Source organism: Lissotriton helveticus, chromosome 4_1 (assembly GCF_964261635.1).
Source record: "Lissotriton helveticus chromosome 4_1, aLisHel1.1, whole genome shotgun sequence".
Lineage (NCBI taxonomy): Eukaryota > Metazoa > Chordata > Amphibia > Caudata > Salamandridae > Lissotriton > Lissotriton helveticus.
The window spans coordinates 490,541,105-490,565,883 of NC_136063.1; the positions used below are offsets into that span (position 1 = coordinate 490,541,105).

The 24,779-nt window shown below is 44.2% G+C and overlaps 1 protein-coding gene across 2 annotated transcripts in view; it reads right to left on the minus strand.

The window, feature by feature from the left end:
- The window catches only part of WWP1 (WW domain containing E3 ubiquitin protein ligase 1), a 1,173,512-nt gene extending 1,149,641 nt beyond the window's left edge, over positions 1-23,871 (minus strand). For both annotated transcript variants that reach the window (XM_078687073.1, XM_078687072.1), the window contains exon 1: positions 23,738-23,871. The gene's annotated coding sequence lies outside the window, so the exon portion shown is untranslated. The remainder of the gene's footprint in view (positions 1-23,737) is intronic.
- Positions 23,872-24,779: the final 908 nt, after the last annotated feature.

The window sequence follows — 24,779 nt, forward strand, 5'->3', positions numbered from 1 at the left end:
TCTGAGCGGTGAATACACGCTATACCTCCTCCCACTTTCCTCGGTCTGTCTAATCTGACAATGTTATATTGTGGTGGTACTAGGAGATCCATGGAGGGAGAGGATGATTCACTGAGCCAAGTTTCCGTGAGGATGGCTAGGTCGATTTCTTTATTAATGATTAGGGCGGCTATGTCTGATGCGTGTTTAGTTGCTGAACGACAGTTAAGTAGTCGGCAGTTCAGGGTTTTCTGTGAGTTAGCGCTCTTTTCATTTTCTGTTTCGGTTGCAGTTACCTGGATATGTTGTAAGTTGTGGTGGATTACTTTCCTATCATTCTTTCTGGACGATCTATTAAAGTCAATAGGTACAATTTCGATATTCTCCTCCTTTCGTAGAGCAGATTGTTCGTAAGATCTGAGTAGGGCCAGGGCTTCTTCGTTTGGTAAGGGATTGGTCCTGTTTCGTCTGTTGTGTCGGAGTACAAGATTCTGGATGTGTGAGACCTTAGTGTGCGTATTTATCGTCATCTCCCAGATTTTCCAGATTGTCTTTGAGACTTTCATCGAGTCTTGTGCCAGGTTGCCTATTAGTTTCTTGAGCTCCTTGACTTCTTTCTGTGTTCGGGATGGTTTCTTATGTGGGTTAGATCTGGCTGTTAGCGTTCGGCATTTTGCTCTCCCCCGTGGCTGGTCTGTTCTCGTTGCCACATATTTTGCCGTTGTATCCTTAGTTAAGTTGTGATTCCTGGCTCTATTAGTGGTGTCGCCATTTTTTCCTGTGTTGTTAGGTGTGATGGGTGTTTTTGTGGATAAGGATCGATGGGGCTCTAGATTCGTATTCGAGGGAGGTTGGGGAAGGTAGGTAACCTCTACCTTGTTCCTTTCGTAGATCTCTTCAAAGGGGGGCTCACTCTGGACTGAGCTACCCTCTTCAAGTGAAGTGGCATCGAATGGTGGTGGCAACGGCTCTTCTAGTGAGGTCTGGTTCATCTCTTTGTTTCCCAGGGTATTGCATACCTCTATCCTTTCAATCTCAGTCTCCGGTATTGCCATCGCAGTTTCAGGTAAATCTCCGGAGTTAGAGATTATACTATTCTGGCAGTCCGTTGTATTGTCATCTCTAGTCACAGGGTCGCCGTTGTCAGGTGTGATGTCTGGTGGGGTCATGATTTGGTGGTGATTTGGTCCTACTATGGATTCCTTTAGGGTTTGGAACGTTATCTCGAATTTCTCGAGTTCTTTGTTGGTTGCTTGTATCAGCACTGTTCCTGTTTTATACATAGTAATGCATACTTCTGTATTACATCTTTTAGTTATTGAGGTCGTTATTTTTGTGCCATGTGGTATGTTTTTTACGGTTTTTGTGAACAGCATTTTTGTAAAGGCATTGCGCCATTTAGCTGTTTTGTCTGTGTAGAATATCAGGTCATTCATCATGATACCTTTAACTCTGTCAAAATAAGGGTCAGCAAACAGAGTGTCCGCATTTTTTCTCAATGTGCAATGTTTGAATTTTTTGGCCGCATTTTTGGATAGATTGGAAGGATATTCTATATTCTTTGCGTGAGACCCGGTCAGCCCTCTGTATCTTCCCTCCATTTCTGTTTCACCTGCACGTTGTGGGTCTTCAGAAGCCTATTGACTATTTTGTACTGTGAAGTTCCTGCTGGTGTTTTGTATTATGTATTTTCCTGCTGATATATCTTGGTAGATATAGGAATCTAGGTAATTCCAGTAGTACTTTTTCCTGGCGGTAGATGTAGTTTCTTTGTAATTTGGTTAGCTCTTATTATGCCTTTGTGATCATGTCAAATAAAGAGGTTTGAGTGACTTCCGAGCTCTAGTTTCCTGGTGGTAGGTATTATTAATTATTAAATTAATGGCTTGTCTAATTAAATGACTTGATTGACTATCTTTCTTAGTGAGAAGTGTTGTCTGGTGATAATTTAGTCAGTGTCGGATATTGGCCGAATCAACATATTATTTCCTGAGGGGAAAGTACTTTCTCTCTTTCCTTCTTGCAGTTCTTTGGTCCTTTATCGCTTTCTTCGTTCTTACTCTCTTTACATTGCAACTTGTTGGTCCCTTCTCTCTTTTTAGACCAAGATAGTTGTCCCTTGTCGCTGTTCCTAGTCCATTAGGGCATCTGGGAAGTCTTACTTCCTTTCCAAGTGAAGTCGCCAGTCTCCTTTCCCTGTCAATGCCCCTGAGTTGTTGATCAGCACATTCGTCTTATACGGCCGCCATTTTAAGGTCAGGCGCGCCGTATTTTCGATCTCTTTCACTGCCAATATCCCTCGTTTTCCATTTTCATTATTCTGGGCGAGTTGTGCGCTGGGGGGGCTGCGCAGGGGGAGAGGATGACCATACCTTTCATGAGGTCATCAGGGTCTCTCAGCTCCGCCTCCGCCTTCCGCGATGGTCCGTTTATTCCTACCGGCACCGGCGCTGCTGCCCGTGTGTCTCCTCCGAGGTCCCGGCCACGCACAGACCAGGGTGACAACCGGTGACTCCTTCTTTGTTTTGGGTCAGTTGTGTGTCCTCCCCGGCCGCTCCACATCAGGCGGTTCCCATCCCGTGGAGTCAGTCGTCCGAGGGCGGAGGCAGTCTTGACCCTCGAGCAGGTAAACAGATTCTTCTTTCCTGCGTCCTGCTTCCCAGGCTTTTGCTTTCTCTTCACTCTGAGACAAGCAACAGTTGTTCCGCTTCGTCCATGTGTTGTGTTGGGGGTTGCTCTGGGGTTACATAGGGATTTAATCCAAAGTTGGAGATCCCTGGCCCCAGCGCTCCTCACTAGAGCTCCCCTTCGGCAGCCATCTTGATTTGGTCAATGCTCATGCACACACCACATCACCTGTGATTAGTAGGAAGGAGCCTGTAGCTGTCCATTCCGTATCACATATGTGAGCAACTTACGTACATGCAAACCTGTGCATCTGTATGTTCCATGTATTCCATGTTATTAATCACAACACCTTAGAGCCCTCCATTCTCACAGCCTCTAACCAAGCTTGCGAAGCTTTGTCAATAAGTGTTCGAATCTCTGATCATAACACACTTAAAGCCGTCCTCCTCTACCGTCCTCCTGGCCCTAGAGGTGCATTTTTGGAGTCTATCGGAATGCTTTTAGAGGAGGGAATGTGTGCCAAATCCTTTACGATAATAGGGGATTTTAATTTTCATCTAGAAGACCCTACTGACCTTGATAACTTGAGACTTCAGCAAGTTTTTACGGGGGGGCCTTAAGCAGATAGCAGAAAACCCCACGCACGTAGCCGGACATACACTAGATGGAACCTTTACAAACAAGCCCCAACCTATCCTACCTGGGTGCTCTGCCACTCTCTTGGACCAACCATGCTGCAGTTTTATTTGAATTAAAATTTGTGAAATGTCATCAACACAAACCTAAGTCCAAGACCTTGATAACTACAAGGGACTCGAAAAATATTAGCAGTCTTGAGTTAGGAAGTCTCCTGAAAGTCACAGCCCACTCCTGGCCATCCGGTGTAGAGGAAGCCATAGCCTCCTACACAGGATGGGTAGATTCGGCATGCAGGAAATTAGCTCTGGCCAAATGCTGCACTCCCAAGCGGGCATTGCCATCAGCCCCTTGGTATTCAGAAAATTTTAAAACGCATAAACTCAACTGCAAGTGTTTAGAGCGAGCTTGGAAAGGGTTTAACAATAAAATCAAAGAAGCTTACAAAGAAAGTCTTATACTGTATTAAAAACTTCTTGACACCTAAAAAATATTTTTGGAATAACAGATTAGGAAGGCAAAATCCTCCTCCAAATAACTTTTTAAAACTATCACCAAACTCACGACCGCGGCTAATCCTAAAACACACAGTAGCCCAGAAATCTGTGAATCACTTTCCTCCTTCTGCTTGCAAAAGGTGGAAACCATCTTTTCCTCCTTCACATATCAGCCAATGGAGTACAACAAGGTCCCAGCCATAGGTCAAGGATAGCAGACCCATTCCTATATTAAACTGTTTTATGCCACTAGATTCACAAGGGGCCATTAAACTGTTGTCAGAAATTCGATCCGGTTCCCCTTGGGACCCATGTCCAGCATCTGTGATCAAACAGATCCCTGATAATATTGTGGCAGCCCTCACCTCACTGTTTAACACCATTTTGGACGTTAGTCAGTTACCCAAAGCCTGGAAAACTGCATCGATCCTTCCACTATTAAAAAAAACAATCTGGATCCAAAAGACCCAAATAACTATAGACCCACTTCGAGTCTCCCTTTGCTGGCAAAAATGATTGAGAAGGCCATGAATTGCCAACTCAGTATGTATTTTCAGAAGAACTACCCGCTGGACCCTTCGCAGTTTGGTTTTCGTGCTTAACATGGCACTGAGCTGGCTCTGATTAAAACCACAGAGGAGATTAAGGAGGCCTTGGACCAGGGAGACGCTGCAACCCTGATCATGTTGGACCTCTCGACAGCCTTTGATATGGTCCATCACGAAGTCTTGATGGACCGTCAACCTGAATCGGGGTTCAAGGCAAGGCCTGGGAACTCCTAAGGTCCTTTCGTACTGACAGGACACAAGCGGTGGACCTGGCGAAAGATCTATCCAAGCCTTTCTCTCTGCCATGTGGGGTGCCACAGGGTTTATCTCTTAGTGCAACATTATTGAATGTTTTTATCACTGCTGGCAGCCTTGATTAGATCTTTTGGGTTCCAACTAACCGCGTATGGGGATGACACACAAATTGTGCTGTCCCTTCAGCGAGGAAAAGAAATGGAGACGGGGTTACGATGCCATGGCTGTATGCAAGCTATTGCAGGCTGGATGTTATCAAACGGTCTTAAACTTAATGCAGGAAAGACGGAGGTTGTTATATTTGGGAATATCACAAACCTCTGGACGCTGGGTTGGTGGCCAAATGTAATGGACACGCTACCGGCCCCTACCGAGAAGGCTAAGAACCTGGCGGTTATTGTTGATTCTAAACTCTCGTTTAGTGATCAGATAAGCAGGTTGTTTCAACTAATTTTTACCTTCTCAGAATCCGGAGTAAAATAAAATTCCTCCTTCTGGAAGATAGCCTGAAGATAGCAGTCACAGCACTCATTCGGTCACGTCTGGATTACTGCAATAGTCTCTATCTGAGCATTCAAAGGAGACACCTGAACAGACTCCAGATCATACAGAACGCGGCAGCAAGGCTACTAACGGGCACATCCAGGTTTGTTTCAGTGAGGAAGGGACTTTGGGACCTCCATTGGCTCCCTGTTAAACAACGTTCACAGTTTAAAGCCCTCTGTACAGTCTTTAAGGCCCTATAGGGCATTGGTACCGGCTATCTGAAACAGCGCATACAATGGTATATTCCAGGAAGAGCGTTCTGTTCCTCGGAAGCAAAACAAGTGAATGTTACTCGCGTCAAAAAAGCCTGTTGGGGTGGCAGGAGTTTTTTCTACTGTGTCACAAAGGTCTGGAATAGCCTACCCCTGCACCTCAGAAACTCGACTGAGCTCCTTTTCTTTAGGAAGGGATTGAAGACCTAGCTCTTTATCTGAACACTTTCCTCTTTTCTTCAACTATGTTGGCAGTGCTCAGCGCCAGGACACCCTAGGGTAACAGTGTGCTTTAGAAGTTTTATTAACATTAACATAACATGTACCAATACATAAGCACAAGCATGGTTCATGGGGTCCAATGTACAGGAAATGGAAGTAAAATGATAACATCTCTGAAAACAGGAAAAGGTGCCAAATACGGATGATGTACATACAATGGAAATTCAAATACAACAGAGGCAGTGGAAGACAAAAAAAGGGAAAGAGTACAGTAAAAACATACTTCATGGTGAAGGTGAGATGTGGGCTGACTTGCTGAACACAAAACATTGATTATTCAAAGCCCCATGTGTGGTGTGAATTTTGTGCACAGCATACAGACGTGCAATACCCTTAGTGCCACCTAGGCTAGGAGATCTTGTGTTATCCTCTAAAAGAATAGAAGAGTTGTGGATTGTAAATTAACAAGTAATTGGTGGAAGTAGTTTTCCAATGATAGGAAGAAAGCAATTTAAACTTCCTAGGCATGACAAATGCCAGAATGTGAAGATGTGGAAGCAGGACAAAGGTCTGCTGCAGATACAATATATTAGAGCAGTGGTTCCTAACCAGTGGTCCGGCAACTCCTAGGGGTTTGCAAAAGCATACTCAGAGGGACGATTGCTTAGAAAATTAAATATTAACAGATCAATAAAAAATATATCAATAAAAGGCAAAATATACATTTTAAAACATTCTATTAATGCCAAGTAATTTAAAATAGGAGGCTAAAAATTAAGTTAGTACCCTCGTGTTGATTTGGGGGAGCAGTGTAAATAAATCAACACAATATAGTATGGATGATGGCGACTCAACTGAATTTAGCACAGCTCCAACCTTACTATTAAAATGTTGACTTGATATTTACATTTTTTTTAAATTAAATTAAATATTTCATTTTCTGTGCATTTGTTTGATGAATGCTTATTTCTGCATTTTTTGTTTATTGTTTTGCTGTTCAAATCATTAAGAATGCGGAGGCCAGCATCCCTGGCTTCAGTTAATGACTCAGTGAGGGCTCCCAGATTCTAATAATATTTCAATGGGGGTCCTCAGGTTTCAGAATTTATTAAGTGTGGGTCCACAAGAGTCAAATCAATCAATCAGCGAATTTGTAAAGCGTACTACTTACCCGTGAGGGTCTCAAGGTGCTGAGGGGGGTGCAGCTACTGCTGGAAGAGCCAGGTCTTGAGGAGCCTTCTGAAAGTGAGCAGGTCTTGGGTCTGCCGTAGATGGGTGGGGAGGGTGTTCCAGGTCTTGGCGGCAAGGAAGGAGAAAGATCTGCCGCCGGAGGTCGTTCGTTGGATTCGCGGGACGGCGGCAAGGGGGAGGCTTGCGGTGCGGAGCTGGCGGGAGGGGGTGTAGAAGTGGAGTCGGTCGTTCAGGTAGGCTGGTCCGGTGTTGTGGAGTGCCTTGTGTGCGTGGGTGAGGAGCTTGAAGGTGAACCTCTTGTTGATGGGGAGCCAGTGCAGGTCTTTCAGGTGGGAGGAGATGTGGCTGCGGCGGGGGACGTTGAGGATCAGTCAGGCTGAGGCGTTCTGGATGCGTTGTAGTCGTCGGAAGTGTTTGGCCAGGATTCCTGCGTAGAGTGCTTTTCTGTAGTCGAGCCTGTGAAGAGGGCTTAGGTCACTGTTCTTGTTTCGTTCGAGATCCACTTGTAGATCTTGCGGAGCATGCCACCCAATCTGCCAGGAATCTCGGCGTTATCTTCGACACCTCGCTCTCTATGGAGTTTCAGGTAAACAGGACGGTTGCTACCTGTTGGGGTGTTATCAGGACCCTTAAAAGAATCCTCCACTACCTTTCCCCCCAGGCACGCAAGCAGATTGTGACTGCTCTTGTTGGATCCAGGTTGGATTATTGTAATTCTCTTTACGCTGGGACCAACAAGAGTCTTCTGCAACGCTTACAGGTGGTGCAGAACGCTGCTGCGCGATTTGTACTGGCCCTTCCATGGCTTGCATCTGCTACCATGGCAAGGAAGAGCCTCCATTGGCTCCCCATCTCCTTTAGGGTGTCCTTTAAACTTCTGTGCCTTACTTACAGTGCCCTTATGGCAGGCCCCTCTGATGCTCTTGGTTCTCTGCTTACTCGCTATGTACCCAGCAGATGTCTTCGCTCGTTAGAGCTTAACCAACTGGTAGTCCCTCGTTCTAGGAAGGTTAGATGGGGGAGTAGGGCATTCTCCATCTTAGCACCCCAATTATGGAACACACTTCCTTTGGAGATCAAATCTCAGCCCTCATTGGATCTCTTTAGGAAGGCCCTTAAAACTTGGTGCTTCACTAAAGCCTACCAGTAAGTTTCTGCCACCTGCTGACTCAGCTAGACATTGAGCTAGGCGCCTTGACGCCCACTGGGCTAAGTTGCGCGTTTATAAATCACATTTCATTCATTCAGGGTGTTGTAGCAGTAGGAGGAGGAGACGGCATTGACCTGCTTCGACATGGATAGGGAGGTGTCGAGGATGAACCCCAGGTTGCGTGTGGGTCCGTGGGTGTCGGCCTGCTCCTAGTACGGTCGGCCACCAGGAGTCGCTCCAGGCAGAGGGGGCGGGACCTAGGATGAGGACCTCTGTCTTGTCCGAGTTCAGTTTCAGACGACTGCTCATCTACTTGGCGACGGCCTTCATTCCCTCGTGGAGGTTGGTTTTTGCGATGTGCGGGTTCTTGGTGAGGGAGAGGATGAGCTGGGTGTCGTCTGCGTAGGAGATGATGTTCGGGTTGTGCTGGCATGCCACTTGTGCGAGGGGGGCCATGTAGACATTGAACAAGGTCGGGTTGAGGGATGAGCCCACAGATGATGTCGGTGGCTTCAGATCGGAAGGGCGGGAGACGGGCTCTCTGGGTTCTGCCAGAGAGGAAGGACATGGTCCAGTCCAGGGCCTTCTTCTGGATTCCGCCTTCTTGGAGGCGTGTTCTTAGTGTGCGGTGGCAGACAGTGTCGAACGCGGCTGACAGGTCCAGGAGGATGAGGGCTGAGGCCTCGCCGTGGTCTAGCTGGCGCCTGATGTCATCTGTGGCGGCGATAAGAGCAGTCTCGGTGCTGAGGTTGCGGCTGAATCTGGACTTGGATGGGTCTAGGATGCTGATGTCCTCGAGGTGGTGGGTCAGCTGCATGTTGGCAATTTTTTCGATGACCTTCGCCGGGAAGGGGAGCAGGGAGATGGGCCGGAAGTTCTGGAGGTCTTTCAAGTCCGCCTTGGGCTTCTTGAAGAGGGCGTTGATTTCGGCGTGCTTCCAGCTTTCCGGGAATGTTGCAGTGTCGAAGGAGATGTTGATGATCTTTCGCAGTTGGGGTGCGATGGTTGTGTCAGCTTTGTTGAAAACGAGGTGTGGGCAGGGGTCTGATGGAGATTCTGAGTGGATGAAGTTCATGACCTTGCATGTCTCTTCTTCATTGACGTGGGTCCAGGGGGTCAGCTTGTTGGTGCAGGTGGCGTTCGGGGAGTGGGCTGTTGCGGTCGGGGCGGATGAGGAGTTGAAGCAGTTGTGGATGTTGGCGATCTTGCGATGGAAAAAGATGGCCAGTGAGTCTCACAGATCCTGTGAGGGCGGTATGTCGTTGGTGTTGGCGCTGGGGTTGGAGAGTTCCTTCACTATGTTGAAAAGTACTTTGCGGTCGTGCGCGTTGTTCTCTAGTCAGGTTTTGAAGGACGATCTCTTGGCTGTTCTGATGAGGTGGTGGTGGCTGCGGATGGCATCCTTGTGGGCTGCGTGGCTGACTGGTGTGCAGTCGCCATTTCTTCTCCAGCTTCCGGCATGTCCGTTTGGAGATCTGAAGTTCTTTGTTGAACCAGGTGGCTTTCTTGCTGGGGTGGTTGGTAGGGTGTTTCTTGATCGGGGCGAGGGTGTTGGCATAGTCGTCGATCCACTGTCTGAAGTTTCGGGCGGCGGCGTCTGTGTCGGTGGGGTCGGTAGGTGGGTTCTGGGTGAGGGTGGAGGTCAGTTGGTCTTTGCTAACTTTGCTCCAGCAGCGTCGAAGCAGCTGTTGGGTGCTGTGCTGCGTGGTTGGTTTCTTGAAGGTGTAGTGGAAGCATCGGTGGTCAGTCCAGTGGAGTTCGGTGGTGTGGTTGAAGGTGACGTGGGTGCTTGTGGGAAAGACGGGGACGAGCGTGTGGCCGGCGGCATGGGTGGGTTCGGTGAAGAGTTGCCGGAGGCCGAGGTTGGTGATCAGGGTGGTGGAGTTGGCGTCATTGTTGTTCTCAAGGTGGAAGTTCAGGTCCCCGAGGAGGATGTAGTCCGTGGAGGTGAGTGCGTGGCTGCTGGCGAGGTCGGCGACGGAGTCGCTGATGAGGGCCCGAAGTCCAGGAGGTCTGTAGATGAGTGTTCCGCTGAGTGTGGTGTTGCGGTTGGTGTGGTTCCGGAAGTGAAGGTGTTCGGCCGCATCGAGGGAGGGTGTGGACCTGGAGGGTGGACTTGTGGACGATGATTATTCCTCCTCCCAGCCCGTTGGTGCGGTCTTTGCGGGAGATCTTGTAGCCGTCCGGGATGGCTATGGCTACGTTGGGTGGTGAGGAGTCATTCCACCAGGTCTCGGTCAGGAAGGCGACGTCTGGGGCGGTGGTGTCGAACCACTGCATTAGAGTAGTGGCAAAGCTGGGAGGCTATTTCCAGCAGATGACATTTATGGTTTTAGAAATACACAGTTGCTTTTGAAGGGGACAAGCGTATATGAAAGTGTAGATAACTAAACTGAAGTGTGGCCATTAGTGCAGATATGTGGAAAGCGAATGAGAAAGAGTGAGTGGAAGTGTGGTGTGGTGTAGATGTGGATCAACCTGCAAACAATTATTTTAGGATCTGTGGAGATAATTCTCATATTGGATAGCAATTTATACATTTGAGTGGATAACCTAGACAGCAATGGTTTTAGCTGGGTACCTACTCGCTACCAAAAATGCATGCATGCCCAAGTTTGTTTGATGTTGCTATTTCTAAGCTATGTGGAATGCCATATTGTGTCCAATCAACTTACATCATCTCCAGTGGTTCGAAGAATATACCTTTAATACAAGCAAAGGCAACAAACAGCAATGCCCTTGCCCAGTCCCTTAATCTGTCAGGTAGGTCTAAATAATAACTGCTTCTCAAAAAAGGGAGGGGGTTGAAAGAGGATCAACAAGGCTCCTCCTCCTAGCAAAACGTGAATGAGAAACAGAGAGCCTAATTGTTTCTTAAAAGACAATCCTCCAACTGGGAAGAAAACGATAGGTTTTCTTATAAAACCCTCACCTACCAGGGTTACCACTTGGTGGCATACTTCATCATCAAGTCTATCCCATTCCACTGTCCAAGGGGGTGTGCCGCGACCTAAGATATACGTGGGTGCACTTTAAGAGTATCAAAGGGATAATGGGAATAAAAGGAGTGGAAAAGTGAGATTACAAATATCTGCCTAGTAGGTAAACCACTCTTTATTCTGGCCTCTAGTCAGTACTGGTAAACAACAAGGGGACAATTTGAAAGAAAATGCTATAATGTGCCTGACTATCTAAAAGATCAACATATTTCAAGCTGTACCCCAAAGGCTTTTCATCAGGACCACGTGAAATTAACTCCCTACTATCATTTCTGTAATGGTAATCACATGTACACTGCATGCCTAATTGTAATATTTTTGATTATACTGCACTTACTTGGTCATTATTGCCTGTAAATATAAAAGATGCAAACTTCCCGCATCATGTCTTCTCTTGTTATAGAGTAAATTTGTAATCACACTCACGCCAAAGTTTCAACTCTACTCGATCCAAACCAGGGCCCGGAGGACCCATGATGTGGGAAATTTGCATCTTTTATAGTACGAGGTACGTCTTGAAACATGTTGACCTTTTTTTAGAAGGCAGGCACATTATAGCCTTTCCTTTAAAATGTTCCCCTTGTTTTTAACCAATACTGACCAGAATAAAGAGTGGTTTACCTACTAGGCAGGCATGTTATAATCTCACTTTTCTACTCCTTTCATTCTCTTTATCATATTGATACACTTAAGTGTTAACATGCATCTCGTAGGTCGCAGCAAGCTCAGTTCAGCCCCGGAACAGGATTGACCCGATGATGAAGCATGCCACCAAGGTGTAACTCTGGTGGGTGAGGGTTTTATAAGAAAACCTATAATTGTATTCCCTCTTGGAGGGTTGTCTTTTTGGAACAATTGGGTTCTCCGCTCTAAATGATGACTGAACGCACCTCTTCAGTTATTGGTAAGTTTACATACTCAATACCCCATCTTACATGCACTCTGTGGCTCATCATTTCATCCACCCACTTATTTATTTGTACGTTCATCTGCAAAAAAACACACACAATGGCAAAATGTAGAAGTAAAATAAGTTAAAAGAATAGTAAAAACAAATACTGCCCTATTAAAGTGTCTAGCATGTGTTTGTGATTAAGGAAAAATACAAAACAACTAGCAGTGTGTGGCCATCTTGGAATGGTGTTGTGTACAGTGATTAACTACTGTAGCAATCCAAGATGGCGGACACGTTGCTTCTAAATGTGACAGTCACCTAAGAATGGTAAAGAAATGATACACTATAGCCAATACTCTTCAATGTGGCCCCCACCACGCTCCTAGGGGTTTAAAGGTCACAGACATGCAGAATAATGTACACAAAATAAGCATTAGAGGAGCTGTACAGTATCACTGTCCAGGGATCTGATGGGCGATCACACAAAAATATAAAGGAATGAGGCAACACCAAAATAAAAAAAAAGCAAAAGTACATTGATCAATCGACACTCAAGCCTTGGAACTGAAGCACACAAATCAGACAAAAAAGCTGTTCTGCCACTTAGAGTGCAATAGAGCCAATGGATGAGTATATGTTTACCCACTGTCCTATGATATACATTGCAGTGGGTGTAATTAGAAGGTGAATGACACTCCCACAGAGCAATAGTTGATAGACTCCCTCCATGTATATGTATGCATGTATTTTTGCCATTTCTGGTTTTTTAATACAAGAGTTGGCAGATAACTAAAGATGTCATGCTGGATCTAATTGAATAAATACACGGCTGAATGCTATGCATAACATTATAAACCTATAAAATTCCTGAAGTCAAACCAATACACATTCCTCTTAAGAGGTGTTAGACGGACCGGGAGGGTCGGCCGAGGATAAGGGGAGAGGTCTCCGGGGAGAGCCGTCTCCAGTGAATCGTACAGACAAGTAACTTCCCCCCCACAGACGGACACCACACAATGATAAAGTTCAACGATATTTTATAGGCAATTCTTCAAGTACGGTAGAATGGTACAAGGAGGTCTGGACTCAGGGGTCCCCTCTATTCTGGTCTCTGTTTGGGAAAAGGGTAGCGGGACAGTCTTGTTACCAAAAGGATGGAAATAGCTCTCAATCCTCGAGCTTGGTGGTGTAGATGAACGGGCCGCGGCGGAGCCAGCAGGTCCCGAGATGGATGAAGGAAGACGACGGTCCGCGGCAGAGCCAGCAGGTCCCGATGGAGGTGGTGGTTACAAACGGTCCGCGGCCACGCCAGCAGGTCCCGACGATTGCGAAGGATAGGGTGGTTCCCAAAGCCGCGGCAGCGCCAGCAGGCAAGACGAGGGTGCACAAGACAGAGCTACGGCAGCGCCAGTAGTCCGTCAAGGATGAGTTCTTCTTTGCGTCTCTCGACTCCAAGATACAACTCCCGTCCTGCTCTGGAGCTGCCCCAGTTATAGGGCTGGTGTGCTTTGATGTCCGGACCCTCGCACTTGGAGGTCGGGAGGTCCGGGATGAGGGGGTTCAGACACCCAGCAGGGGGGTGGAGCCAGCGCCCGGAGAGGCGATGGGCGAGTGGCACTTGGCGGGGGAGAGCCATCGACACCTCTTGCTCCCATTGACTGACCAAGTAGCCCGCTCACCTCCTGGGTGGATGTTGGTGCCGGAATGTCTGAGGCCTGGCCAGGCCCAGGGTTGGGGTCGATCGGGGGCCAGGCGGCCTCGTGGTGGAGTGTCCAAGATGGCGCCCAGGATGGGCGCGCATGCCGGTAGTGGGTCGGCCTACGCGGTCAACAGGTTCGAGTGTAGGGGTCCCTGCGGGGACGGTGGACGTGCAATGGTGGTGTGTGGTACTTGCGTGGCTGGTTCGGGCCTGGTTGGGCCGGGGGAGAGCGGCCCTTCATGGGGCCTGTCCAACAAGAGGCCTAACATGGATTCTGAAAAACAAATCTACCACCAGGGCTTGACTGAGGGGGGGCTAACCAACACTCTTGCCTAGTATGATAATCTGCCAGAATCCACATAGCAAAATTCCAGAGTCGAATTTTTAAAACAGTGTAGTACAAATTCACCATTTAAGGCCTACAGTCGGCCAGTGCTTAATGTAAGCTAATCATTTCCAGTGATGAGCTCCTGCACTTAATTCTCAATACGTGCACTAATGGCAGTCCACCACATGGGGGAGCGGTCTTTCTAAATTTGAGATGAGCATAACAATTGTGTTTAATACTTTAATGTACATTAAGGATGAATAATACCTGCCATCTCCCGCCATTCCTATAGCCAAGAGTAGCCTGGAATGTTCTGAATTGTTACACTTGTAGGAGGGTGATGCGTTAGTAGTTATGTTGGAATTGTCTCAGGCAGAACTGGGAGGGGGTGCTGGGTTGTGCAAGCTCCAGTGGCCTCCAGAGAAGGGCCCGACATTTTCTTTTTTTACACATTAAGCACTAGTCAGCGATATTGCTTTTGTCATAGTCTTTTTGTAAAAAACAGAATGCATAAGGCATCTGCCATAACTTTTTCCAATTAACCAATCAGGTTTGTATAAGTAATGATGACCTACTGTATTGTGAGTAAGCACTGCCATGGGGCAACCACCAGGCAATATCCAAAAGACAAAAATTGTGTACAAAATAACAGCTGGTAAACAATATACAAATCCCTCCTAAGCTAGTCTAACAAGGATTCCCACAATGCAAATCTTCTACTGTTAAGAGTTAATCAGACCTTGCCTCCCCCACAGTAATATGTGGAATTGCGTTTAACAAAACACCTGAGTGCAGGCTTTACTACAGTATGATAACAATCCATTCTAAAAGACATACTGGCTTGGACTTATACTTTTCTCAATAAATGATTCAGGTCTACTGCATTTGCCGAACGTTTTCATATGAAACACATCAGATCTAAGGCATCTGCTCCAACATAGCTCAATGAACCAATCATACCTACCGCCTTTATCATTGCTTGTCAACATGAAAAAAAGCACTGACAATACTAACAGTTCTGGATTAAAAATGAAAGTGCCTTTCAGACAAAAAGTCATCATACATGCACTTTGTCACTTATCCTGGCACTCGTACAGATTTATCCACCCACTAACTCATTCTTGAATTCACCCACTGATACAACTACAAAAAGACACAGACAAACTCAAACTATGTAGGCTAAATTCAAGGACTAAATGTAGAAAAAAAAAATAACATGACACTGTCTAAACATGGTAAGCAATAATACATTAAACATAGCAGCGGAAGGCTGTCTTGCAACAGTGTTGTACATATTGTATCGTAGCTTTAAAGTTCCAGCATAGCTGGCTAGTATAGAATCAATGCGCTGACCATCACATAATTGTTTTAACAATGACACACTATAGCCAATACCATTTCATGATCATTGTCTGAAAACCTTCTACTTCTAGGGTTTTTCAAAGCAGGTAATCAACACAAAAATCCTTCCCTACAAATGTAAACTGTGAGATGTCATGCAATCAAATATGGGTTAACAGGGCAATAAAATCCATCACTGACAGATCTACTGAAGCATGCATATGTTGGCTACTATTAGGTATTGCGCGACAAAATTACAATGATGTACAATATTACTCTACAGGTATGCTGAATGAAGCTACGTACTTTCCCCACACAGCATAGTCTTCACTTCCACTCTCCCCTCTTTTACGGTTATGTCTGCTCGCAGTAGCCCTGCCTCTCCTGGAGCCATTGTCCGTATCCCCTTGAATGTCTATTTGTACGGCATGAAAAAGAGAACTCCTCCATAGCAGCATATACATTTTCAATAGTATTGGGCAAAAGCTTTGTGAATGTCACCTTGTGAGTGCACCAAGATACCCTCCGCATTACAAATTTTCCATAGAAACACGGACTCTCTATTGTTTGGCACGTGTGCCTCTGAGCACAGCAACCAGCACCTCAGTTCATCCAAACAAAACAAACACTGCAAGACACCATCTAAAAAGAAAATCAGAAATATCAACTTCTTTGGCTCTTGGTAAATGATTAAATCAGACAGCATAATCAGTGCAAGCCACCACAAAAGCACCACCATAGTTATTCCCGAAGTGCTGCAGTGAAAAAAAGGTGAAGAACTCATCTATGCTGAAATCAGGTCAATTACAAATATTTCGGTGGACACTGCATTATACCTTAGCCTCATTAGCAAGACTCAGATGGTAATGGATTTAGTTAAGAAGGACCTGGGGAATGTAGTTTTGTGTGCATACATTGTGCACCCCATGGCTAGATGCAAGAAAAGAGGGAGCAAGCTTTCAAAAAACAATTAAAACAACCATATTTTCAGAGATTTGCAAAAAGTCAACAACAATTGCTCCTATCTACCCGTCAGTGATAGCTTATCACACTATCGGAGACAGAGCACTGAAAGTCTCATCAGCTCAAGACTTACATTTAGAATAAGGAGCAGTTAATAGTAGATGAAAAATGTACGAATCAGGGTAGTGCGAACCAAGATCATTTCTTTTTTTATTTGTGGTTTTGACAAGCATTACAAAACGTTTAAACGGTAGTCACAGAGCATCTTGGGCCAGATGCTATAGTTTGGAAATTAACCAACAAACATAGATAGTTGATGACTTGAACCATTAGCCAAATATGCAGATAAGATGGAAAATCTTGGAACATATTTACAAGTCTGAAAAACAGCCACGAGGTGTGACCTGAAATTGGTTTTTGGGCATCGAACCAGTAGTCTCAGGAAAACCCAAGAGACAGGGCAATTAACTCATAGGATGGGTTAACCGGAATTTTAGCAACTTTCTGAATCCGAGGAAGTAAATCTTATATGTACTAGGAGGGAGCAGCACAGACAGAGTATTTGTGCTTAAAGGGGACTTCTACTAATGTTTCATAGCAAAATGGTTGAAAGACAATAAGTACTTTACAGGTCTTAACCTTCTAGCTGAAAGAATGGACAACTTGGCCAATGTAATCAGTTGAACATCCACTTAACGATTTATGGGCAAGATATAGAGAGCTGAAGTTCATGGTTTGCCTTCAATGGGAAGCAATAAAAGGGCTTTAATAGTTCAGATCAAACAGAAGACGAAAAGAGTGATTCTGCACTCTTTGTAGTCTGCAAAATTATCATTGAAAAGTCAATATAAAGTCTGTTCATTCAAACCCAAAAAGTAGGGGAGAGGGGTGCAAGAGTTTTTTTTGTTAAATAGGGATCCAAGACACTATCTCGGGTAACACATTGAATGCATAATAATTATCCTATGGTCTCGAAATATCTACTCACCAATCCCCATGGCAAGTCAGGTTTTATCAGGGGGCATCATTTTTAGTACCTACTGACCCATTCTAGCGAGAGCGTGTGCTGGAAAAGAACAGATGTTCTGGTTTTTGAAAAAGTGAATGAGTGATAGAGGTGTCTTTAAATCTTGTTTTTATCTTCTCACATTTGCTGTAAATTCAGAGGCAGAGGTCAAGTGTCAACTTTTGCCTTCTTACAAATTACTGCTTATTTTGCCCTGGAAATAGGTGTTTCGTGTCACTCTCTGTGCAGTCAAAGAAATATATAGCCTGTAAGGTGTCAGTTTTTTTTTTAACAGACAAGTAAGTAGCTTGTAAATGAACTGTACAAAAGACATTAAATGTTTTGTTTTTTTGAAGTGTGGAGAAAACTTTTTAACAGGATCAAACAAATCACAACACTTTATTTGGTGATTTGTAAATGATAAATATTTGGTGAAACCCCATTTCTACATATTATTGTGTGCTATGTCGTTTTAGCAGTACAAATTGAGTGTCATTGGGAACGTTTGTGGGCATTTCAATGGAAAATGTGCTGTCTGTAAATGGCAGTGTACTACCACATCATGCTTTAGCAACATATTTATTAAAAGTTTTTTTTTTCTTTTTTTACATCTGCTGTAAGGCGGAAAAAGATATATAAATGGAGAGGCTGCGCCAAGAAGCACAGGAAGATCTGTGGTCATTGAACTTCGGTCCTGGGCTAAATCTTTCACCAACAGCTTTTTCTTCTGAACTACATGATATTGAGGAGCTTGTCCTGCTCCTAGTGGGGTGGACTGACGACATTACATACTTTGTTTTTTTATTTATGGCCTTGGTGCACCCGTCTGCCTATGTTGTATGTGTATTTATAAAATCAAAAATGATTATATATATATTTTTTTTTAAACATGAACGGAGAAACATTCCTGTCCCCGCCCAGATGACAATGCTGTTAGTGAACTAAGAGGCAAGTCTCTGGTGATTTGTACCACGACTGTAGGCTAGATTCAAGTTATACATTTAGCAAAAGTTTAGTATATTAAATCAAACAAAAATGTTTGTGCAGTAACAATGCTGACCTCAAATATTTGAAAGTGTTCTCATATTTTAGAATTTAAAAAATTGTGGATCAAATTAAATATTTGCCTAGAATCACAAAATTTGAGACTAATTTATGGGTCGAGGGCATTACAGTTAGATCTACTAAATTATTCAAGTTGCTAGACCTAAATGTTTGGTAACATTTTTAATATTTTTAGAGGCTTAACCCTACAACCCAAAAGAGATCCCAGTACTGGGAAAGCAGTCCCGTAAGTGAACAGTAGTCATATGTTTTTCAAAAGACCTTCACCCACTCTTTTAGTGGCATGCTGAATCATGGGCCTCATCCTGGTCCTTATGAACCAGGAAGTGCTCTACCTTCTCAGGGGGAGCATTTTCAATATTACCATAACAGGGTTATGCAGATAAAAATACACAAGGGCCGCCCCAGTGTCCCTTTTTTTTGGGTGCGCTCATAGCGATTTAAAAATCACTGCATCTGGATGTTTAGGGATATTATTGTCCATACATCCCCAAAGTAGTCACCATGTTTAAGTCCGTTAATTGGGCACAAGGAGTCTTAGGCTTTCATCAGGAATACAGAACCCAATAATATTTGCCTCCGTCCAGTCTGGTAAGTTCAGTGCAGAAAGAGAAGCATAAAACATGCAGACTTACTTAGCTCTTACGCATCGCACCTAGTAGTGCCCGATATTGTAGTTGAAGGTGGGGCAGCATGTAAGTCTGACAGAAAAGAAATACTGGCCTGGAATTTGGCAGTTATTGAAGGAAACCACAGAAGAGTTCTCATGGAGGAGACAGTGAGATGAGTGAAGGGCAAGTAATTAGTTCTTTCAAAGACGTTTGGGGTTCAGCAACAAGAGATAGTAAAGAAAAAATTGTGTGCTCTGATGATGGGGTATGGCTCATCTAGTAGCCTCGGGGGGGGCATGCTATACAGCTTCATCAACCTCCAGTGAGTAATGGAATAACACGAATTATTTTGGTCCAGTAATTCTGGCTGGTTGTCTGGGCAAGATTCTTGCAAGAATTTTGGAGTGTCGCCTACTCCACCAACAACCAAGCCCCCCTCTTCGCCCCTCAAAAGTCTGGTGACTTTTCAAAGCCTTGGTGTGCACTGGGTCCCGCTGCCCTGCCAGGTTCCTGTAAAAAAAGTGAACATGACAGTTCTTGACACATGTACAGAGGGCCCAACCAATGCATCTTTCCCCAATTAATGTTACTTTTATTTATGCACCTAAATGGAATCCTGTTCAAAGGCGTCTAAATAACAATATATAAACTCAAGTTCACCTACTTTAGGTACCATCTTCTGGACAATGGTGGCCACCCAACAGAAGTGTAATTGGTCTGCCAGTTTTGGACAGGGTTGTTGAGAGGAGACACTAAACTGCTTTAAAAAGCATCACAATGTGATCAATATCAGTCTCTAGACACTATGCCAGTACTCCGATTGTTCAGACAAGTCTAGCATTGGAAATAAAAAACGAAAAAGAGGCAAATCTACTGAAAACCTCTATGTTTCCATAGTGATCTTGTCTTGATGCTTGTAGGCGCCTGATTTGCACCTAAGGAGTCTTTAAACAGTTCAGAGTGAAGCACGGATTCTTTGGCTCAATGGGCTATTGCCTCGCTATCAGTCACCAGAAGTGAGTGTGCTTCGCCATTTCTCTTTGACAGAGATGCACTTGCCTAAATCTTCATAAGGGCTCCCAAACATCTGCATTTCTAGACAGGCAGAGATACTCAACCATGGCAGATAATTTGATTTTTCAGCATTTACACCTTTGGAAACCACAAGACCAGAAAAGGTACACATAACTGGCATTGCTAGGCATCAAGGAGACACGGGCGATTCATGTCTGGGACCACATGCCCTGTCGATAGATAGCTTGTTCCACAAGGAAGGCTTAGACAAGATGTTAGATTCACAAAAACTTTAGGAAGAAAAGAAATAGACTGCATTGTCAGGCTTTTACCCTAGCTGTTAGATACTGATAGGTAGGGTACACCAATGAAAAGACCTGAATATGCCAAAAATAACCTTGCAGTTTTTCTTGGTGAACCAGGTAGAGGAGGTAAATGTGTGCTAAGAAGAAAATCGCAAAATTTGGATACAATCCTTGCCTTAAACATTGACAAAATCTGACAATTTCTCACTCTACGACTATTTTGTATCTGCAGACCACTGCCAAGATATCAAAGAGAAGCTTAAATAGTTGTATTACTAAGACAACGTTGCAAAAAACATTTCATTAGGGGGTTAGAGGATAGACACAGAATGGTTGGCAGATATTAGGGTACAGGGTGCAAAGCTCTGAAACACCCTGCCAGTCACCAAGAGTACAGAAACAAACTATCTTCTGTACAGAAAACAGAACTGTTAAGACAATCACATACCCAAAATGCTAATGCATCAGAGATCCGCATTGTGATGATGATGGATGGCCGGACTTGAACTGTGGGACCGACACCACAATTCTTGCCCCTACTATCAATCTTTACACAGTTAAACGCGGCCCTCTCTTGAATAAACGACCAACCAGAATAATATTTCAATATCGGTTATACAGTGCACTCAACAACAAAAAGTGTTATTTTCGACTTTCTATGTATCTGGATACTAAGTTTCCTTAAAGTGGCTGGTAAGAAACTGAAATATGCAACAGAAAACAAATGCATAAAGGAACACATACTGCACCTGGTGCCAATGCCCCACTCTGGCAAAATGCAAACTTTAACACACCTCCTTCCAAAAACACTGCAAAAACAAAAAAGCACAAAGAGGACACCCTTGCCATCACAAACCATTATCCTGAAGTTATGCCTCTGATAAGATCACCAAAACACTTGGGCCCCAGAAGTGTTTCGAAGGCGTCATCGGTCAAACAATAAGATTCCAACTGACAGATAACCAAACCGGAACGAGTGAATACAGTGGCCATGAAGAAGGAAGAACAGTTGAGATGCAAAATAGAGAAAATGAAACAATTACTAATGAACAGAGACAGGAAGTCACGAGTGTCACAATTAAGAATCACATATTAGTCTGAAAAAGAATGATTGTGCCAAACTAACTGCAAACTAAAAGTAAAAGATTCAAGACGACCCCATTTTACCTGCTTACACACGGGTCACGCCTGTGTAAAGTTTGTGCAAATGCTGCTCTTGCCTTATCGAGGGATTGACTTTAGATGAGGCAGTCATGTTCTGGGTTACCCAGGGCTGAGCAGGTCATCAACTGAGAAACTACGTTTTCCTCCATTTTTGTACCTCTGCAGCACTACAGGCATGGAACCATATAAAAACTATAAACAATAGAAAAGATTGAGATGTGTGCTGTTTTATTTGCAAGATATGTAGGCAATATTATCTTCAAATTATGTAGATACCCCCACTGGACAAAGTCAACACGTTTGCATTTCTTGTGAAGACTGGGTAACGATGGAACATAGATGAAGATAATAGAACAGAAGAAGCAAAGTCACAAAAGCATCCCAAATGCTTTTTTTTTTTATTTCAGAGTTAGTTATCGATGGGTGGTTCTCAAACACCTGTTTCAGGCAACTGATTTAACAGTGCCACTCCCACAGGTAGGATCCAAAGTATTTAAACATGGTCTTCTTTGAAGTATCACAAATGGCTGATCTTTAATAAGAATGAAGGAGATAACATTTATGATTCACTACGATCAATGCAAAAGCTGTTCTACTTCAGAGGACTGTTTACTGATTATGAGGAACCAAGAAACTGCTCAACTGTTAACTCCTATTCCAATCTGCATGTGCTTATTTGCAGAATAAATAGTTGAGTTGGGATTCTTTTTAAAACAAAATCAATGTATTGTGTCTAAATGCTTAATTATATATCTAAAAAGCCAGTACAACGAAACTGTAGCGTTATCAGTGAATGCTTTATCCACTCTCTTAATGAAAGGGCTAAAACAGCAGCAACAATATTACGGGCAACTCCAAATCTAGAAAACAAACTAAGTTAGTAAAATGCCAGAAAGCTTCACGGAGTTCGCTGCTGATGCCTCCTCCAAAATAAGGCCGACATGTTTCTATATAATTTCAAAAGCACACCACTACAGGTAGTTGCTCTGCGATAACCTCACATTCAAGAAACAAATCTACACTTTCAAGTAGGTAAGCAGTGCTATCGCAAACGAATTTAACTTCAATTAATATCCAGCAAGATGTATCCACGTTCCGCAGTTTAAATAGTAAAGTCTCAATATGAAACCCAGAGGGCATAATTCCGCTCTGCAATGCCCAGACACCCACAACCGAGGAGGATTAATTCTAACTTTGACCACCACTTTCTGTAAACTGCGTCGCACAACAATTGTTCCAAGGCGACACGTTCTTCATTAATACCGTTTAGTTCTGGGAGTAATGGGCATGTTCTTCGCCTGTTGATCTGAGGTTGTGAGGAAATATGTGACTGCTAATCTGTAGTCGCCCTTTAACTGAAATACGTTAGTGACACTTAAACGCAGTGGCGACAAACTCGGCATTACAACATGGGTATCCATAAACGAGACACTTATTTTTAAAAAAAGCAACTTGTATCTAAGAAGATACAGTAAACTCGTGGACTTGCGTCAGCCATGCTACGATGCTTACAGCTCAAATGTTTTGAAATGAAAAGTCAGTCAATAAGGGCAATTACCAAAACAGTAAAGCGCCAATTACGTTAACAAATACCCTTGTTCCTTCTGCAATTCTATGTACATTTCAAAACACACTTTTGGTACGTGTCTGCCGTCAACAGTGTACATCAATAGCAGCCTTTGGTGCATTTGTAACAGTGGACTCTAGTCTCGTGGCAGGTCCAGTTCAGGGTATTATGAAAACTGTATCATGAGAGGATACCTACTTGGGAAGCAGCTTAGAGCCCACCAGAGGGGCCTATAACCTTCCAGTGTTGACATGTTAAAATACTTTCGAAGTGGGCGGGGCTTAGGTGTCAGTTCTTTGCCTAGCTTAAAAGGCAGCTAAATCTACCGACAGCAAATAATGCACAGTTTTTGGAGAGGGTGCCACTTAGTGGGGCATGGAGCAGAAGAATGTGCTAATGCAGCACCTCTAGCTAAGGAGCAGAACTCGCAGCCAGAGTGTGCAGGGTGGCAGGCACTGTGCCCACTGTAATGGCTGATTCACAACTGTACCTACTGAGGATCAATCACATCTTCAAGAAACACTGTGTATATATCATAACATTGATATCAAGTGCAAGTTCGTTACATGCTCCAGGAGCTAGCACTACCAGGGGAGGACTGGAACCACTGGTGCAGCGTAATGCAGGAGACGGGGAGGGCTCTGGTGAAAGGAGTTTATCACTTCAGTTACTAGGGGGGTGCTTTAAAGTAATCCTAGTTTGGGGCCTCGGTTCCAGAGTCTCCCTACTGCAGACAACCGTGCTCTCTTCTATGTTGGCTCTTCGCCTAAGCCTACTGGTGTCCTGCACCGGACGCAGACGATGTGAGCACCAGAATGACATAACGGTTCACAGTTGCTCCCAAGGCGAGGCAAGCTGGGCCTAGCGGGTGCCTTGGCCCTGAATGGTCTGGTCCTAGCACGAGACTCTCTCTTACCCAGGCGCAAAGCCTGCCGCCGCTACCGCTCGGCCTCACCCGCCTCCTTGGCCTGCGCCGCCCGCTGCCATCTCACCACCGAGGCCACCAACACCGGAGCACCGCCCTCTGTGATGTCACACGCCTTACCACGCCCCATGCCGTGGAAGCCGGAGAACTTCAGGCACGGATATAGAAAGAGGACAAGGAACTCAGTCACAGCTAGGGGAATAAACAGTTAGTCGGCAGTTTGCTAAGGCTCCGGATAGTGATTACACAGGCCAACGTTTTAGCGCAGGCAAGTGGGAGATTTTAAAAGCATTGTCGGGAGAATGCATTTTCCCCACTGACTTGAATTGAAGCAGAGGCAATTGCCTGAATTGGTCACTCTATTTGCATGCATGGCAATATGCCCGTGATCCAGCGCTCTGATTGAAAAACTGTCTCAAAATCGCTACCTGTCACCTCAATACTCAACCATTAATCATGAAACACATATAAAGGCCCATAATACCAATGAGACAATTTTTGAGCAACTGAATCAGGTGGTATGATTAACTAAACTACTCACATATTATTTACAAAATTATATACAACTGCAGTTTATTTATGTTTACCATGGTTTTAACATTTATTATTTATTAATCAGACCACCTAGGCGATTGGATCAACTGATGGTAACTAGACCATGAATAAACAAGACCAGCTTGCCTTTCAAATCTAATTTTATTAACTTTATTTTTCATAAAGAAAAAGCATTTATGTTTTAGAATCTTTATTTTATAAGCAATAAAGAAAGCAGCTTTTTAATAAGGAAATGAATTAATAAACTGACATTTTCAAAGCAAGCTCAGAAACACGAAATATTAGCAGAATAACAGTTTCCATTCCCTAAATCTATTTCCCTGTCAGTCAGTCAGTCAAATTAACTTTATTCGATTCGGTTAAAAATCATACAAAGGACGTAGAAAAACATATTATATACAAGTAAAATACAATTAAACAATTTCATTTCAATCGAATTTCTCATGACATGGTGTTACAATAAAAACAGTGTTTAAAA